The following is a 20,038-nucleotide window of genomic DNA, read 5'->3' as shown; positions in this document are numbered from 1 at the left end:
TGGGCAAAGTAATTTTTAATGATTGCCTTAATTTCCTCTTCATTGGAGGTGATGTCCCCCTTTTTGTCTTTGATGCTGTTAATTTGCCTTTCTTCTTTCCTTTTTTTAATTAGATTGACCAGTACTTTGTCTATTTTGTTTGTTTTTTCAAAGTACCAGCTTCTAGTCTTATTTATTAGTTCAATAGTTCTATCACTTTCAATTTTATTAATTTCTCCCTTAATTTTTAGGATTTCTAGTTTGGTTTTCTTCTGGTGGTTTTTAGTTTGATCGCTTTTGAGTTTTTTTATTTGCATTTCCAATTGATTGATCTCTGCTCTCCCTAGTTTGTTAATATATGCACTCAGGGATATGAATTTTCCTCTGATTACCACTTTGGCTGCATCCCAAAAGGTTTGAAAGGATGTCTTGCCATTGTCATTTTCCTCGGTGAAATTATTAATTGTTTCTGTGATTTCTTGTCTAAACGATTTTGGAGTATCATATTGTTTAATTTCCAATTAGTTTTTGATTTGGTTTTCCATGTACCATTACTGATCATTATTTTTATTACCTTGTGATCTGAAAAGGCTGCATTTATTATTTCTGCTTTTCTGCATTTGTGTGCCATGTTTCTGTGACCTAATGTATGGTTAATCTTTGTGAATATGCCATGTGGTGCTGAGAAGAAAGTGTATTCCTTTTTATCCCTATTTATTTTTCTCCATATGTCTATTAATTCTAATTTTTCTAAGATTTCATTCACTTCTTTTACCTCTTTCTTATTTATTTTTTGATTTGATTTATCTAAATTTGATAATGGTTGGTTTAAGTCTCCCACCAATATGGTTTTACTGTCTATTTCTTCCTTCAATTCTCCTAGTTTCTCCATTAGAAATTTGGGTGCTATATTATTTGGTGCATACATGTTGATTAGTGATATTTCCTCATTATCTAAAGTCCCTTTTAACAAAATAAAATTACCTTCCCTATCCCTTTTGATCAGGTCTATTTTTGCTTTGGCTTTGTCAGATATCATGATTGCAACTCCTGCTTTCTTTCTGTCAGTTGAAGCCCAGAAGGTCTTACTCCATCCTTTAATTCTGACCTTGTGGGTGTCTACCCGCCTCATGTGTGTTTCTTGAAGACAACATATGGTAGGGTTTTGGATTCTAATCCATTCTGCTATTCGTCTACATTTTATGGGTGAGTTCATCCCATTCACGTTCAAAGTTATGACAGTCACTGGTGGACTCCCTGGCATTTTGATATCCTTTCCTAATTCTAACCTTTCTTCTTCAGCTCTACCTTTTAGTCCAGTGATTTACTTTAAATCAGTCCCCCTTGTCCCCTCCCTTGATATGTTTCCCTTTCTAGTCCCTCCCTTTTTATTCCCTCCCCCTCTCTCCTCTTCTTCCCTCCCTTTTTTGTGTTCCCTCCCCCCCTCCCCGCTTGGTTTTCCCTTCTCCCTTCCCTTTTTGGGTAAGATAGAATTTATGATCCCAATGGATCTGGATGTTCTTCCCTCTCAGAGTTGATTTCCCTGAGAGTAAGGTTTAAGTAAAAACTCTCTTCCTCTCCTTCTTAAAGGAGTTTTCTTTCCCTCCCCTTCCCGTGTGAATCTTCGTGTGAGAAAGATTATTCTATTTGGTCTTTCTTTTCCCCCTATATACACATTACATTTTCCCCCCATGTTAGTATACATAGATTGATGTAAATGTAGTCCTTATAGAAGAGAGTTTGAATAAAAGAAAAAGATAACATTTTTCTCCTTTTCCCTTTCCTTCATGTTTACCTTTTCAGGTATTCGATGCTCTTTGTTTTTTGATATCGAACTTTCCACAGAGCTCTGGTCTTTTCTTTGCAAAAACTTGGAAATCTTGTATTTTGTTGAATGCCCATACTTTCCCTTGGAAGTATATAGTCAGTTTTGCTGGATAGCTGATTCTTGGTTGAAGACCCAGCTCTCTTGCCTTTCTGAAAATCATGTTCCATGCCTTATGATCATTCAGAGTGGAACTTGCAAGGTCTTGTGTGACCTTGATTGGCATTCCTTTATATCTAAATTATCTTTTTCTGGCTTCTTGTAGGATTTTTTCTTTTGTTTGAAAGCTTTGGAATTTGGCAATTACATTCCTGGGAGTTGTCTTTTGGGGATTTAGTGTAGAGTGTTTTCTGTGAGCTCTGTCAGTGGCTGTATTGCCCCCTTGTTCTAGAATCTCTGGGCAATTTTCTTTGATTATATCTTGTATTACGATGTTGAGTTTGCTGCTTATTTCTAGCTTTTCTGGAAGTCCAATTATTCTTAAATTATCTCTTCTTCCTCTATTTTCCAAGTCTGTCACCTTGTCAGTGAGATATTTTATGTTCTCTTCTAATTTCTTGATCTTTTGGCTTTGCTTTATTGATTCTTGCTCTTTTCCTTGCTTGTTGTCTTTGAGTTGCCTAATTCTGACCTTTAAAGCCTGGTTTTCCTTTTCAGTGTGGTCAAACTGGTTTTGTAGATGCATGAATTTCTTTTGCATTATTTCCCACTTTTCCTCCCAGAAGGCTTACATCTTTCTGATCTTTTCTGATTCAAATTCTTCATGGGTTTGTGGAGAATTTCCATTTCCTTTGGAAGGTTTTGGAGCATTTGCTTGTGTTTCCTCTGTATTTTGTATTTTTGCTCCATAAAATGTGTCCAAAGTTGCCCCCTTCTTCTTGTTTTTCTTGGAATTTTGGGGCTTTTGTGCTTCTGTGGAGTTTGCCATCTCTATCTGAGTGGGGAGGACTAGCTTTTCTTATCTCTGTCTGGTGTTCAGAGGTTTTAGCCCTAGGCAGATTGTCCGTTCTATACAGTTGTTGTTCTGTCTTCCCGGAGAAGCCAGGAATTGTTGGTGTTTCCCTGTTACTGCCCTCCTCAGTTCCCTCCTGATGCTTCTCTGTTACCTTACTTCCATGCTCTGAGCCTGGTTCGTCCCTTTCCTCGGGGTGTTTGTTTCTGTGCCTTAGCTGGTCAGGAGAGCCAGCCCTCTGAGTGGGGAGGGGCTGAGGCTTCCTGGAGCTCCGAGGGCTCCTGATAAGATTAACTTTCTCTGGGTTGAACTGAGTATGCCCTGAGGCAGGGACCTTCCATGAGACTGGGATGGAAGAATCCAGCCAGGGGGTTGCAGGCTCCCCCGTCTCTTTCTGTTTCCCTGCTGTCTGGGTGCCCCCGAGACTGGGTCAGGTTGTTTTCAGGATGTGGCCTTCAGAATAGCTGGCTCCTGAGGCCCTTTTGCCAGCCCTGAGGGTTACTGTTGTTTTAGAGGACCCTGCTCTCTGAGGGGGGAGGGGCCGTGGCTTCCTGGAGCTCTGAGGGCTGGTGATAGGATTAACCTCAGACTGAGTATGCCCTGAGGCAGGGACCTTCAGTGAGACTCAGATGGAAGGATCTGATCAGGGGGCTACAGGCTCCTCCATCTCTGTCTGTTTCCCTGCTGTCTGGGTGCCCCCTCAACTGGGTCAGGTTGTTTTCAGGAAGCGGCCTTCAGGGTAGCCAGCCCTGAGGCTCTGAGGTTCCCTCTGCTGCCTCGGACTCAGAGCTCTGGGTTGGGGGGATGGGTCCTGGGACCTTCCTTTTGCCTACCCCTTAGGTCCAAGTGATCTTGTGTTCTGGCTTTTGGGGGGGGGCGTACTTTTTGATTCAGGTCCAAGTCCAGGAGGAGGATTCCCAGGGTCTATGCTGTTGTTGTTTTGAATTTCGGTGCCTTAGGAGCATATAGTTTGAGTTCGGTAGGGAAGGGTTTCCGGAGATCTGAGCTTTAGCTTTCTCTAAGCCACCATCTTGACCGGAAGTCCTATTACAGACCTAATTTTGGCTTTTTAACAGGCAAGATAGGTGTATTATATTTAGATTTACATGGTGTTATTATTTTTTGTTCAATTAAAGAATTTATTACCAGAGTAATTCCCTCAATTGCCTCTTTTGATAGGGGATACTGAGGAATGAAAGGAGGTGGGCCACCTTTTGTTTTGACTTGCATAGGAACCACTGATTTGAGTAGGTCTATATCAGATGAAGATGTGGCCCAGAGAGATTCAGGTATATCAGTTGGTATTTTGAAGGAGGGAGGTTTGTCCATCCCCTGACTGTCTAAAAGAAGTAAAGGGAACAGATTTAATTATTCCTCAGGCAATTTTATTGTCATAGTACCATCTTGAGAGCATGTTATTGTGGCTCCAAGTTTATATAAAAGGCCTCTCCCTAATAAATTTATAGGAGAGCTAGGCATTGGAAGGAAAAAATGTTCTACTAATAGAGGTCCCACAGACACCATTTGAGGGGAAAGCTTTGGCAGCTTCAAAGGTGCCTTGGCTACCCCTACTACATTTAGAGAGCCAATAGAACTGCACTTGGAATCTGGTTTACTCATTAACACTGATATGGAAGCTTCAATGTTTAAGAGACATTCATAATAAGTGTCCCCAATTTTCAAGGTTGCATGAGGTTCATTACTATGTAGGGGAGAATGGACTGGGATAATTGGTGTTAAGATATCAGTATCTGGGAAATCAAAGGTTTCATTCTCTGATTCCAGAGTCCTTTCTCCCTTTTCTGACATTTGTAAATATCCTTGGTCATTTCTCTGAGGTTCCTCTTGTTGAGGGGGATTTCCACCCTGAGTATTGCATGGACAAGCCCCATTTTGGATATATTGTTGTAAATTATCATTTGTCTCATATGGATTAGTATTTCTAAATGCATTTGTATTGCTCTTATTATTTCTAAAATTGTTATTCCCAGAGTTCCCATTATTTCTAAAATTTATGTTATTGTGTACCTGGTTCCAGTTTCTACAGTTTAACATTACATAATCCCCTTTTCCACAGAACTAATACATTTGTGTATTCTTGCAAAGAGGTTATGGTCACCACTCAATTTGTTTTTTTTTCTTTTAATTTCCTCCTTTAAACTTTTAATTTCTCTCGTTAATGTCTCTATTAAGTCACTATTTTCTTCATCTTTCTTTTCATGGCCATTAAATACATAAACTGCTACTCTCCTCAATTCTTTAAGGTCCATATTAGCCCAATTCAGACAATTGGTCTTAAAATAATCTGACCACTTTACAATAGTTTTTCACAAACGGTCTCCTTATTTGTTTGACATCCCTTTGTCTGGCAAGATCCAGGTCTATATATCTACCTCCCAGCTCAATATGTCTATCCATTTTCATTAGGGTTTTGTTTAAGATTTTCAAATTTTGCCTATGTACCAGGCCTATCAGAGGAAGTTCTCATTGTGGTTAATAATGTCTCTATAGCCTGGCATAGTCTTATGTAATCTTGCTCATTGTTGGGGTTCCATTTTGGGTCTTGTGGAGGTCAATAAATTGCTCTCCTTTCCTGAGAATAATTGACAAGAGAGACAATTTTATTTTTCTCAATTTTGGTTAAAAAAGCTTGGAGCAAATTTTCAATATCAATCCATCCAGGATCATATGTGCAAAAAATGCTCTCTAGATTTTTAATAATCACAATTGACTCATCTTCAAAAGAAGGGCTATTTTAGTCGAATCTGTCAATATGGGGAGGGTGAATGGTGAATGATGCCTTAGTCAAATTATATCTCTACTCTTATTAAAGGTGGGTACTTCTTTTAAGGGGAATAGGATGTAACTGAGTCATTGTTTTGGTTTCTGCCTCTTCTTTTTTTAATTTGAGTTTCCATAGAACAGATAATGGATGTAGGCAGAGAAATAGGTCAAATGGGAGGAGTTTGGGTAGATTTAGAGATAGTTAGAACAGGATGAGGAGGAATTGAGGTGGTTTTAGTATGAGCAGAATTGCATGGAGCAGGGCCTGACAGAGACTGAGTCAACTCTAATGATGAGGGAGTGTTGAGAGATAAATCTCTTCTTACTCTGGGGATTTCTCAAGCCTTTCTCAATTCTTTTTATATAAGCCTTGAGATGCCCCAGACTCTCCTCCAGTTTCTTTTCAAGGTCACTTGAATTATTTTCTAGTTTTTCTTTAAGGTGAGCTTTTAGTTCAGCTTTGAGGTCAAACTATTATACTCTTTCTTCCTGAGGAAGAATAGGCAGAATGCCAAGCCTCCTATCACTATAAGTATGACTAGGGACCATAGTATATAAAGCCACTGTGAAATATTCTTTTGGATAATGAGCCATTTTAGATAGACAAGAAACAGCATCACTATTTGAACTAGACTGCTCAGGATCATATTTAATCTAATTGTTAATTTTGTTTGCAGTTCTACTTTCTGTCAGTACATGGTGTAAGGATAATTTTAGTGTTGTGACTTGAAATCTATTTAATTTGGTCACCAGGGAAATTAAGGGAGAGAGAGAGAGAGAGAGAGAGAAGAGTTAATTTAAACTGCTCTGACTCAGGCTGAACTAAGCAGTAGTTAAAGACCTTGGCCAACGTGGCCTCCCTGATCCCAAGGGGAAGGGAGTCAGTCTTATCACTCACCACAAGACTGTCTCCAAGCAAGTTCCAGTCCTCCACTGAATCTCCTGAACTGAGTTCAGAACCCAACTCAATTCAACTCCGAACTCAATTGCCTCCTGACTTTTTACCCTTTCCTTTTAAAGAAATTTTCTCTTATGTCACCTCCTCTAAATTTTCACATCTACCAATCATAGTAGATGCTTTTTTTCCAGGACTGCCCATTCTTAGCTCTCACCTTCTTTGGTTCTCATCTTCTCTGGTTAGATTATATCTTCTGAGTCACACCTCTTTGTTAAACTTGTCTTTTGTAAGTTACTGGACCTTTTTAGGTACTAATTGAACCTTTACAGGTACTTAACACCTTTTTGTATTAGATCTGAAAACAGACTTAGCTCAAGGTTCTAGCTTAACTATAAGGTACGGTTTAAGTATCTTCATTGTTCAATCAGGAGTTTACAACTTTATCTTCCCCCTAAAGTATATCTAAGTATGGGTGGAGTAATATAAAGTTCCCAAGACATTCCTGATTCTTGTTAGACCAAGTATCTCTATTGTTACAATAAGGGAATAGCTAAATAAAATCTTCTAAAGTATAGTCTGAGTATTTTTTTAAGATTCACAATGGTGTTATTTAATATAAAGTATCAATAGCTGTAGCAGAATTAACTACTAGGAACTTGACTTAGGTATAGTTTCAGTAAAAAGTAAGGAAAATGATTAGAAGGTTGTGGGTTTGAGCTCCTACCTGGCCCAACAATTAAATGTAAGGGTTAAAATAAGGATTTGATAAAATAAGAGAGCAGCTTTTAATAATTTAAGTTATTTATGTATCTATCTATTTATTTTTAAACCCTTACCTTTAGTCTTAGAGTCAATACTTTGTATTGGCTCCAAGGTAGAAGAGTGTATGGGCTAGGCAATGGGGGTCAAGTGATTTGTCCAGGGTCACACAGCTGAGAAGTGTCTGAGGCCAGATTTGAACCTTGGACCTCCTGTCTCTAGGCCTGGCTCAATCCACTGAGCCACCCAGCTGCCCTAATAATTTAAGTTTTAATGAGTCTATAGTAGAGTTGTAAATTAACATTATCACTTTAAGCCAGAGAAAAGAAAATTTCTAGCAGCTTTTAACAAGTAACAATTTCGTTTAATTAAAATGCAGATAGTAAAAGAATATAGTAAAATAAATATAGTAAAGGAGAGAAATATAGGAAAGGGATAGAGAAAGAAATTGCCTAATACCTAACTAGCTACCCTATAACTGTCTATAATTACTGCTAATAACAACAACCTCACAAAGTTCCAACCCAATTCAATCCAATCAAAACCAAACCAATTAGTGTTTAATCCAACCCCAATTAGGTCTGTCAACAAAGACCTTCTAACCCATAAAAGGTCAAAAAGCCCTCTAAAGGCTAAAGCCAAAAAGCCCTCTCAGTAAGCTCAAACCTGCTTTTACACTCCAGCAACGAAATGCCAATCACCAACTCATTCCCAGCAGTCAACTTCCCCGCAACTGCCAGCCTTAATTGTCAGCAACTGACAGACCGACCAACTGATGCTGGCACCTTTTATAACTTTTTCTATCTCACTTCCTTTCTCTATGATTCCTCCTCCATGTCTCTATGGTTTCTACTTCCTGTCACCGTGGGCTGGTTAATCCCTCTATATCTCTATAGTAAGAGGAACTGCAGGTTCCTCTGTGTATTAATGGAATTCAAGAATTCCTTTTTACACCTAACTCTGGTCTCATTTGTCTCTTAGGTCAAACCTTCATCAGTCGGACTGACATAGGGTGCCCAAACCTGGGAAACTCTCTCTCTTTTCTCTGGTCCCCTGGTCTCTCAAGTCAAACCTCTATCAGCTGAACTGACAAAAGTCAGAGATGAAGAGTGAGTGCATAGAAATGGGAGATGGCATATTAAGAAAATAGGAAACAGCTAGTGGTCTGGTTTGGCTGTAATAGTCTACGAAATAAAGCGTGGAATCAATCTGAAAAAGGAGGTAAGGATCATATTGTTTTTATCTTAAATGCCAGGCTGAGACCTTGGCATTTTATCCTAGAGTCAATGGAAAACTTTTAAAAAGACACGGGCATTTTTTGAGCAGGGGAGAACCATGGTCAGCTTTAGGTCTTAGGAGGACAATTTGGGCACCTATGCCGAGTATGAGTTGGAGGGAAGAAACTATAAGAAAAGAGAAAGACTAGAAGGTTCTTACAGTAGTCAGCATGGAAGGGATGAGGACTTGAATTAAGGTGATAGAGAGATGACATGAGAAAAAGGGATGCATAAGAGAAACACTGTGGAGGCAAAAATGACAAGCTAGGTGACACAGTAGAGAGGGGACTGGGCCTGGAGTCAGAAAGACCAGAGTTCAAATCTGGCCTTAGATACTAGATGTGTAACCCTGGGCAAATCCCTAAGTCTCTGTTTCCCATAATCCTAAATGACTGGACCATAGCAACAAATAGTGACGACTTCAAAGATATGAACCTTTGTCCCTGGGAGAATGTTGGGATTTTCATCCGAATTAGGAAAATTTGGACCTTTGGTTTGGGCCATAAGGAGATAATTAATTCTATTTTGGACATGCCAATCCTGAGATGTTGAAGGTCTCTCCATAGAAGGGAGTGCATGACAAGGAGTAGATGTATATTACTAAAGAATGTTCTGGAATCTGGGCCCTCATTCTGTGTAATTAGAATCGGTTACCCTAAAAACGATGATCCCCAGCAAAATTATGATGGCCAGTACCCCTACTCACCTCCTGTCCTAATGTGCTAATGTAGGCAGGACATAAATTGGGTCTAGTGCTGTCTCTCTTTCTTTTTCCTTCCTGTCTTGGGATTTTTGAGCAGATAGAAAAACTTAGTTATGTGGTTCTATTTGGTCAGGTTTTGTCAGCTTTATAAAAATAACACCTGAAGTATTGAACATCAATTTAAATCTTACAATGCTCCTATTTGACTTTTGTTGATGACTTAGATGAAGGCACAGGAAATATGCTTATCAAATTTGCAGATGACATGAGGTTGCAATGGGGAGTAGAAAGTTAATACATTATATGGCAGGAAGGATACAAACAATAAGATTAAGTATTCCCAGATGGCCCCAATTTTAATAGCCCCTCCTCTAGAGAATGGGTCTTGTTACAATGTTGTTTTTTTTTAAACCCTTACCTTCCGTCTTGGAGTCAATACTGTATATTGGCTCCAAGGCAGGAGAGTGGTAAGGGCTAGGCAATGGGGGTCAAGTGACTTGCCCAGGGTCACACAGCTGGGAAGTGTCTGAGGTCAGATTTGAACCTAGGACCTCCCGTCTCTAGGGCTAGCTCTCAATCCACTGAGCTACCCAGCTGCCCCCTTGTTACAATGTTTTTAAGACGGAAGAGAAGCCTAGAGTAACTGTTATCCCAGGGAGTGATTGTGGAGAGATTGTGTGAGATATAAGAGAAAAGACTAAGTGAACTTCTTTCTTGAGAGGCTGAGAGAGTTAGCTATTGTTTTAAAGAAAGAATATCTAAAGAGACATTGAGAGAATAGAGTTTAGTTCTTATCTTGTGGAGAAAGTATCTGAAATTATGTCGGAAAAGTTACTAAGCTGTATATAACCTTTGACCTAACAGTACCATCAGTAGAGAAGAGGTCCTACAGGTACAAATATATTTATAGTAGCCTTTTTTTTTTAAACCCTTACCTCTGTCTTGGAGTCAATATTGTGTTTTGGCTCCAAGGCAGAAGAGTGGTAAGGGCTAGGCAATGGGGGTCAAGTGACTTGCCCAGGGTCACACAGCTGGGAAGTGTCTGAGGACAGATTTAAATCCAGGACCTCCTGTCTCTAGGCCTGACTCTCAATCCACTGAGCTACCCAGCTGCCCCAAGGCTTTTTTTTTTCTAGTGGCAAAAAACTAGAAAGTGGGGGTAGGCACCCCATAAAATAGGAAATGACTGAAGAGATTATGATATATATTGAAATACTATTGTGCTATAAGAAATATCAAAGAGAATGGTTTCAGAGAAACCTTGGAAGACTTATATGAACTAATGCAAAGTGAAGTGGGCAATACCAGGAGAACAATTCCAAAACTAACAATATTGTAAAGACAAACAAACATGTATTAAATGCTTACTTACTGTGTGCCAGGCTAAATGCTGAAGCTACAAAAAGAAGAAAAGAAGATGGTTTCTAAGGATGCTTACATTTTAATGGGGGAAAACAATATATAATGGGAAAGTGGAAAGTGGGGGTCAAGGTATTGGCACAATGGCAAGGAACTGATATGGAGTTGGAAAAGATCAGAGAGTCAGTCAAAAGAGAAGTGAGCAGGGTGGTTGACTTCTGATGATGTGGTTAATCCAAGCAAGGACTCACTAATCCACTGGGACAACTTCAGAGAGTATCATCAGGAGTGCAAGGCAACCTATATGCAGTTGGAACATTCCAGAGAGTTCAATGGCAAGACAGGGAGTGAAAAAAAATTTTTTTTAAATTTAAACATTATTTTATTTGGTCGTTTTCATACATTATTCACTGGAAACAAAGATTGTTTTCTTTTCCTCCCCTCCCCCCCCCTTTCCCTCTCCCATAGCCGACGCATGATTCCACTGGTTATCACATGTGTTCTTGACTCGAACCCATTTCCCTGTTGTTGGAATTTGCATTATAGTGTTCATTAAGAGTCTCTCCTCAGTCTTATCTCCTTCAACCCTATAGTCAAGCAGTTGCTTTTCATCCGTGTTTCCACTCCCATAGTTTATCCTCTGCTTGTGGATAGTATTTTTTTTTAGGTCCCTGCAGATTGTTCAGGGAAATTGCATTGATACTAATGGAGAAGTCCATCACCTTCTATTGTACCACAATGTATCAGTCTCTGTGTACAATGTTTTCCTGGTTCTGCTCCTCTCACTCTGCATCACTTCCTGGAGGTTGTTCCAGTCTCCATGGAATTCCTCTACTTTATTATTCCTTTTAGCACAATAGTATTCCATCACCAACATATACCACAATTTATTCAGCCATTCCCCAATTGAAGGGCATCCCCTCATTTTCCAATTTTTGGCCACCACAAAGAGCGCAGCTATGAATATTTTTGTACAAGTCTTTTTGTCCATTGTCTCTTTGGGGTACAGACCCAGCAGTGCTATGGCTGGGTCAAAGGGCAGACAATCTTTTATCGCCCTTTGGGCATAGTTCCAAATTGCCCTCCAGAATGGTTGGATCAATTCACAACTCCACCAGCAATGAATTAATGTCCCTACTTTGCCACATCCCCTCCAGCATTCATTACTTTCCATAGCTGTCATGTTAGCCAATCTGCTAGGTGTGAGGTGATACCTCAGAGTTGTTTTGATTTGCATCTCTCTGATTATAAGAGATGTAGAGCACTTTTTCATGTGCTTATTAATAGTTTTGATTTTTTTGGCTGAGAACTGCCTGTTCATGTCCCTTGGGGAGTGAAAAATTTAAGAACTCTAATCCATGATTCCAGAGGTCTGATGAAACCTACTCTCTTGACAGAAAGGGGATAGACTAAACAAGAAGAATATAACACATATTTTTGAAAATAGCTAATATGGGAGTTTGTCTGACTTGATTGCATATTTGTTACAAGATTTTTATTCTCCCTTTTTATCAATGTGGCTATGAGAAGGAGAAAAAAAATAAATGCCTATGAAATGAATAACATTAACTAAGCTTTAAAAAACAATTAAAAAAAGAAGGTATCCTGTAGAGGATTATTGGGGACTTTGAGAGCCATTTTGTAAGCTGAATGATTGGACTGTTTCCAAAGGTGAAAAGTCAACAGTTGCATATGGTAGTTAAGGGACTTTAGCTATGTTCTTTCTTATTAAGATACCTTGTTGAAATATTTAACTATCTTAAATTTACTATTATGCTGCTAATAAATTATGTAACCAGTAACACTGAAGTTATTGAAACTAGGGCTTTCTAGAACAAGGGAGAAAGCTTCTAGGAAAGATGTTTCCGTGGTTTATTTTATAAATTGGGGACAATATCTCAGAGATAAGTGATTAATGATAGAGATTGTGCATTTTTATTAATTTATGAAGAAATGTTAGATCACGTACATGGCAATCTAACATCCAGAATCGACAAGGACTGTGAAGATTTGGAGTGGCTCTCATTTCCTGCATCCAACCAATTTCTGGAGCTAGAGAGGATTTTTCATCTTGAGTCCTTTGGGATTGTCTTGGATCATTGTATTGATCAGAGTACCCAAGTGTTTCATAGTCTATCACCATTATACTAATGCTGTTACTGTGTGCAATCATCTCCCAGTTCTGCTTCACTATCCATCATCGAGCTGTTTTTTCCTCTAAATTTTATCAATCCTGAGGCCATCTTATTCTTTATATGACAGATTCTAGATGACCTCCATCTCTATCTCTGACTCTTCTCCTTCTCTCTCTCCCGCCTCTCCTCTTCCTTCTCTTTCTCTTTTCCTCTCTCTCTGTCTCTGACTCCATCTCTCCCCTCCTCTCTGTCTGGCTGCCTCTGCCTCTGTCTGCTTCTATTTGTTGCTGTTTCCGTCTCTTTCTCCCCTTTGCCGATTATGTACAGACTAGACGTTCCAATTTCATATTTCTTAGCTCAAGAACAATAACAGTATGAATGGAATTAGATTACTTACTCTGAGAACAGGCTGCCCTGGGCTGTTCTGCTTTTGAATCATTTACATACAATTGTACTTTGTAAAGAATTGGAAGAAACGACATTTTCTTTTCTCCTTGGATTTCTATGGTTGGTCTTGCTTTATTTCTGATGACAGTCACGCTCAGAAGTTTTCCAGTCTCATATCGGAAACTTCCAAAGAGCCCTAGTCCTGTTTGTTCTTAGACCTAAAATCTGAACAATGTGTTTTTTGGTTCATTATAAGCCTTGCTGAATTGAAAATGATTCAGTTGGTTTAAACTCAAGTTCACTGTGTAATAGACAGAGGGACCGCCATATTCAAGAGAGGCTCTTCAGAGTATTCCATTTGGATGTGTTCAAAATGTTCAGTCGTGAGGAGGACTTGGAACATTTTGCCTCATCTGATCCATAAAGTTTTGAGTTAGGGACAGAGGGGAGAGTGTCTTTTAGGAGTCGGCACAACTCTAATCAGGACACAGTAGTGAGAAGGGTATAATAGTACCTGGAAAGTAAGATTGGCCTTATCTTGATAATTACCTTAACACGAATGGGTGAATCTGGCAGGGGGATTGTCCATGCTCAATTTGAAAAAATTTCCTAAACAATCTGAGGAGATTTATAGAGAAAGAAAGGAAATTTTGGAGATTAGTTTGAAGGAAACCAGGACTATGTTATTGGTGGAGTCAGTGCTTCCTCATGACCTGTGAAAACAAGCTCCTTGACTCTGAGCTCAAAGTTCCTCAGGAGTTCTTCTTTCCCAGAATGCAACAGGGAGCGGTGGCCTTTCTCCCCACTTATTCCTGTATCCCCAAATAGCAGTAGTGATGGTACATTGCTAGGAAATGTGCTTACATGAAGCCCGAGAGGGGAATTTAAGGACATTCTCCCTGAATCCCAATGCCTGGTGTAGAGGAGAGAGGATTTTGAATTCTCAGTTTGTTGTTCAGCTGTTTTTGGTTGTCCAGGGCAATTTACTCCTTTGGGACTGAGGGGCCTCACTGTTTTTTCTCTTCTAGTCTTCATGCTATTTAGTCCCTCTAAGGGAAGAGCATCTCAATGACTCAGCTGGATCCCCAGGGTCTGCTCCTCTCTGTAGCTCCAGGTTTCCAGGGCTAGTTCTCTCCTGAAATTCATAGCCAGCTGACTTTGCTGTCTGAGGTCTCACACCTCAAAGATGCTTCCTGCCTCGCCTATCTCTCTTTGCCCAAGTTTTAGTGTAGGGTATATGTCTCTTTTTCCCAGTTGTTCTGCTCTGCCTTCAGTCTTCTTTTCCATCTCCCTTCTCAGGTTGAACTGAAAGACAACAGTGTTTGTCATCTCTTAAAAGGCAAAAATCTCCTCACATTCTTGCTCCAAGTCACTCTCATTAATTCAGGCTTTCAAAGGGAATGGGTTGAGAGAGCAATGAAAAAGATGGTGAGCGGGGCAGCTAAGTAGCACAGTGGATAGAGCACCAGGCCTGGAGTTAGGAGGACCTGTGGGGCTTCAAATCCAGCTTCAGATACTTCCTAGTTTGTGTGACCTTTGGCAAATCACTTAACCCTGTTTGCCTCAGTTTCCTAATCTTTAAAATGAGCTGGAGAAAGAAATTTTAAACTGCTCCAGTCTCTTTGCCAAGGAAAGCTCAAATAGGGTCAAAAAGAGTCAGATATAGTTGAACACTAACAACAAATAGTTTGCTGTGCATGGTTGTTTGTATGTTGTCTTCTCCATTAGACTGTAAGAACCTTGAAGGCAGGTATTATCTTTAGCCTCTTTGTATGCCCAGAGCTTAGCACAGTGCCTGGCACCTGGCACTTATAAATACTCAACAAATAAATAATAAGATAATTTTAATAATAATAATAATAAATGTATTTATTGATGAAGACAATGATGACTGGCTACTTCTACTGGTGCCATTACCAGTTCTTAATAGCAAGCATCTTGGGATGCAGAGATAATAGGGGTATAGAAAAAGAAACTCAGTGTCAGGGCATGCCCCTCTAATATTCCAGTCTTGTCCTAGCTCTTCTACATTGGGCTAAGGAAGATCCCTTTCTATTTCTTTCTGAGAATTCTCCTCTGATGTGGGGCAGCTGAGTGCCACAGTAGATTGAGAGCCAGACCTAGAGATGGGAGGTCCTAGGTTCAAATCTGGTCTTGGACACTTCCTTGCTGGGTGACCCTGGGCAAGTTGCTTAACCCCTGTTTCCTAGCCTTTACCACTCTTCTGCCTTGGAACCAATACACGGTATTGATTCCAAGGCAGAAGGTGAAGGTTTAAAAAAAATAATCATGGGATCAGTCTTCACCTTCCCAGGATTTGTCTTAGTGTCCCATGTTTATATGGCTCTTCCTCAGCTCCTCTTAGCCAAATCAGAGCCAGCAGATTGCAAATAAGCAATAGTGTTGTGTAATAGAAGCCTACCAACTCAATATAGACAATTTAGTTAAATAAAGTCAAAAAACCAAATTTCTCCAAGTCAGGGTAGAAAGGTAGATTTTATTGGAAGAGGGCCAAGTCGTCCAATAAAAGCATTCTCTTCCACGTATTACATTGTTGGACCCCGGCAAGAGACAACACCCAGAGGCAGAGACCTGGTTTATATACCGAGGCAGTAACATATCACAAGACATAACATCATATAGACCTTAGTTCTAAAGGCCAAACTACAAGGCAATACCCTTATTTGGGCAGATATTGATGACCATTACCTCAGACTCATCTGATCTTGGGGGAAGGATGACTCTTTCCAAACAGGGAAAGGTGCATGATGTTTGTACCATATTAGGACATGCGACTCAGATGGTCAGCATCTTATGATAAAGGGCAGTACAAACTTAGGGAGGGGTTGGAAATCCCCTTAGAAGCAGTTTTTATGCTTTAGTTAGAAATCTTTACAAAAATAATAAATTCTACTGATTATATTAAGATTATAATGGAATTTATACTAATCACTTTAGAATCACAATATTGACTATCTTAAACCTAACACTATCACTAAAATCCAAGAAAGTAGAAGGGGGTAGGGGTCCATTTTCCCGACAATAGTATATTTAGATGGGACTGGGTGAAGGGTACAAACCCTATTAGAGCCCTCTTTGTTTTCTTCTCTGGCCCCATTTCATTGCTTATTGCTTCAGATCACGAATGTTCCATTTTCTATGGATTTAATTCAAGTCAAATATTTATGTAAAAAAGTTTTACGTTCCTGTTTTCTCCCTAGTAGAACTTGATTTGGGGGAGGAGTTGAGACTGTGGAGGTAGGACAACCTTGACTCTCTCAGAATATACAGGTACCCTTTCCACCTTGTGACTTTCTCCATCATCATCTTGATAGATCAAGGATGGGAAGAAGTTAAATGGGAATTTTTTTTCTGGAGTTTTGTGGAAGCCACAGATGATACTGAAAAAGTTTAGAAACTCAGAAATGTATAAAATATACCTGTTGTGTCAACATATTTTATCTTTATCTTTTAATACCAGAAATAAATGCAATTCTTTTACTGTTCACACCCCATAAAAGACAAAGAAAAAATTCTGACTTCTTCTCTGGTATCAAACTATTTGATATGAATTTTCCAGTTCTTGGGGATGTTTTGTCTCTGACCCCTGTGATGTAGAAGGGATACCTATACTAGTACTGGAGATACTCAGATCAAAAACTTTGGGTAAGTCACTTTTTGAAACCTAGTTTCCTCATTTGTCTCCATATAGCTAGTTATTGGCATTTCTCTTTGCCCTCCATTCTAATCTGTTAATATACCTTCTGGTAGTGTTTCATGAAGCTCATGTTTTCATGCAATTAGGTAGTGGTAGTTTCTCGGTGATTGAGTATGACAATTGTCTTTGTGCATTATCATCTACTGATGTACCCTCATGTGGCTTTGGAGTCCAAAGGCTGAGGCACACAGTTTGTGGCACATGGGGCATGGGACGCCAGTTGTTACGGGAGGTGCGGTTGTGGCCTGGTGCCGGCGTTCACGCGCAGCGGCAAGATGTTGACGTCGCTCATCTTCAAAAATGGTGGCGGCATGGTTAATGTGGGCTCACCAGCTGCTTCTGACAGAGGCATCAAGTTCTAGTTGCTTTGGTATAATGCCAGCCCACTTCAAGTTGGACTTTAGCTGATCCTTGAATCTTTTCTTTGGTCGGCCTTGTTTCCTGAGTCCAGCTGACAGTTCACCGTAGAATACCTGTCCTGGTATTCGCTGTGGGTCCATGTGGATGACGTGTCCAGACCATCGTAGCTGGGTTTTGAAGACCATGACTTCGATGCTGGTGGCGTTGGCTCTGTCGAGGACTTCCTGATTGGTGATTCGGTCCTGCCATCGGATCCTCATGATTGACCGGAGGGAGCATTGGTGGAATTGCTCCAGCTGCTTCATGTGCTTCTGGTACAGTGTCCATGTCTCGCAACCGTACAGGAGCGAGCTGAGGACCACTGCGTTGTACACTTTGAGCTTTGTCGCAGTGCTTACACTGCTGTGTTGGAGGACTTTGCAGCACAGCTGCCTGAGTGCCTGGCTGGCCTTTTGGATCCTGGGATTAATCTCATGGTCTCGGGACCCATCGTTGGCGATGGTGCTGCCCAGGTACTTGAAGGTGTTGACGTTAGAAAGCTGCGTGCCATCAATTGTAATGCACGGCTGGTTCGTTTGTCTCCCTGGTGCAGGTTGGAACAGCACCTCTGTTTTGCTGAGGCTGATAGTTAGGCCTAACAGTTTTGTTGAGGTGGAGAACCTGATGGGCCATGAGAGCAGTCATCTGCGAAGAGAGCTTCCAGGATGAGTCTCTCTGTTGTCTTTGTTTTTGCAGTCAGGTGGCGAAGGTCAAATCGTGAGCCATCCAGTCGGTATTTGATGTAGACGCCCAGGTCTAGATCCATCACAGCATGTCGTAATACTTGGGTGAAAAATAGGTTGAATAGTACCGGAGCAAGGACGCAGCCTTGTTTCACGCCATTGGAGATGTTGAAGCGATCTGAAGTCTCTCCACCAGATAGGACTTCCCGTCATGTCGACATGAAAGAGCTGGATCAGTTTGACGAATTTTGCTGGGCAACCGAGCTTGCTGAGGATCACCCACAATGCGTCCCTGTTCACTGTGTCGAACGCCTTTGTCAGGTCTATGAAGACAATGTAGAGACTCAGGTTCTGCTCAAGGCATTTTTCCTGCATTTGCCTCACCGTGAAGACCATGTCGATGGTGCTGCAATCTGGTCGGAAACCACATTGTGATTCAGGCAGGTTCTGCTGCCTGATGACAGGAGTCTGTTGAGTATAACACGGGTGAGGATCGTTCCTGCAGTGGAGAGTAGTGAGATGCCTCTGTAGTTGTCACAGGCTGCTCTTGAGCCTTTGTTCTTGTATAGGGCTACGATGGAGGCATGTCTGAGTTCCTGGGGCATGTCTTCCTCTTCCCATATGCTGGTCAGCACTATGTGGAATGCCTGGAGTGCCTTTCCATTTAAGGCCTTGTACACCTCGGTTGGGTTTTGGACTTCCTCGATTGAAGGAGGGACACCAAGTTGTTCAATGGTGCGGTTTTGGGGGATCTGGTTCAATGGTGCGGCTTTGGTTGACTGAAGAGGGTCGGTTGAGAAGCTGACTGAAGTGTTCTTTCCACCTGTTGCTGATGCCTTTTTTATCTTTTATGAGAGTGTCACCGTCAGAGGATAGCAAGGGAGTGGTGGTGGGTTTTGATGGCCCATAGACAGTCTTGAGGGCACTGAAAAATTGTTTGTAGTCTTTCATATCAGTAGATGGGATAAGCCTATAACTTACAATAAGCCCACATCCTGAATAGCCATCAATGAACAGGTCCATGTGTCCTGGTGGCACTTGAGCACTTTGCAAAAAGAATCTTCTCATGCTGGGCTTCTCTGTCAGCCCTTTCCAGAAGTCCATCTTAGGGCTCCCATCAGTCACCCACTCTCTGTTGAGCCCACTGGTGCATTGGCCTCCACTGCTATCTCAGGCTTCAACCTGATGCTAGGACAGAGAAATCCATAGGGAGCAGGGTGCTGTTCAAAGGCTTTCTTCTGCCTTTAGAGATATTCTCAGGAAGAGCATATATTCCCACAGAGCAGGGGTCCCCACATGTGGCCCCCAAGGCCATTTATCTGGCCCCCACTGCACTTCTGGAAGGGGCATCTCTTTCATTGGTGGTCAGTGAGAGGAGCACTGTATGTGGTGGTGCTGCAAAGCGCAGTGTTGCTCATGTACAGCACTACTTCCGGTGACATAATCCATTGTGTGGTGCCTTGTTCTGAGAGTACCTGAATGAGAACGAGGTGCCGTGCAAAGGATTATGTGACTGCATGATGGAAGACATCATCATGATGAGCTGTGATCTGGGGGAGGGGATTCCGCACTGTGTATACTGCTGCCCGGTATAGTGGTGGCGGTGATGGGTCTGTGCAAGGTGTGACAGACCCATCACAGCCAGCGCTGCAGCCTCCACTATCCCAGATAGCAGTACACAGATTTGTCCATAGTTTTTTTTTTTTAATAATTCGGCCCTCTAATGGTCTGAGGGACAGTGAACTGGCCCCCTGTGTAAAAAGTTTGGGGACCTATGGCATAGAGGGACATGCTTCTTCCTTTGCTGCATGTTTCTTTCTTTGCTGTTCCTTCGTTAGCACTCTGTCTCTTCAGTCAAAGCATGTTATTTTTCTTTTCCTGCTACTCCAAGATAACCTTACCTGAAGAATATATCTGGTGGTTGTTTTTTTTTAATAATGCTTGATTAAAAATGGAAATGAACCCTTCTTATTTCTTCTCCTCAGAGTACTTAGGTCTTACTTTAAAACTCAGCTTAAATACTTTTATTTAAAGTGTTTCCTCAGCTCCCCAGATGCTGGTGCCTTCCCCCTCAAAATTAACTTGTGTTTATTTTGTCTATACCTATATATGTACATATCATCTTCCATATTAAAAAATAAGCCACTAGAGGGGGCAGGTAGGTTAGTGTTTTGAGAGTC

Source organism: Monodelphis domestica, chromosome 5 (assembly GCF_027887165.1).
Source record: "Monodelphis domestica isolate mMonDom1 chromosome 5, mMonDom1.pri, whole genome shotgun sequence".
Taxonomy (NCBI): Eukaryota; Metazoa; Chordata; class Mammalia; order Didelphimorphia; family Didelphidae; genus Monodelphis; species Monodelphis domestica.
The sequence above is the reverse complement of the archived record's forward strand: the minus strand, read 5'-3'. Positions refer to the sequence as shown.